Below are 295 nucleotides of genomic sequence, written 5' to 3'. Positions count from 1 at the left end.
GAGGGCTCGGAGCGTAAGCGGGATCTCGGCCACGCAGAACTCCCGAGAGCCTTCGTGCGGGAACGCTGCTCCCTGGCTTTAGGGAAGGAAAAGCGGGGTGACGCTCCTCATCTGATGACCTTGATAACACAGTGAGAGCCACCTCTCCAGCACCTGCCTCGAGTATCTCGTCTCGGGGGGTCGTGGCCTGAGACGATTCTCGAGTCTGAAAGCTCCAACTGTTCCTATTCACAGCATATTTGAAGGATAGTTAACAAATTATTTCAAAACGAGTAAAGGCCCTTGCTTTTCCCTT

The sequence above is a fragment of the Manacus vitellinus genome, unplaced genomic scaffold (assembly GCF_001715985.3).
Source record: "Manacus vitellinus isolate BGI_N305 unplaced genomic scaffold, ASM171598v3 scaffold_6_pilon, whole genome shotgun sequence".
NCBI classification, from domain to species: Eukaryota; Metazoa; Chordata; class Aves; order Passeriformes; family Pipridae; genus Manacus; species Manacus vitellinus.
Note: the sequence above shows the minus strand (reverse complement) of the source record.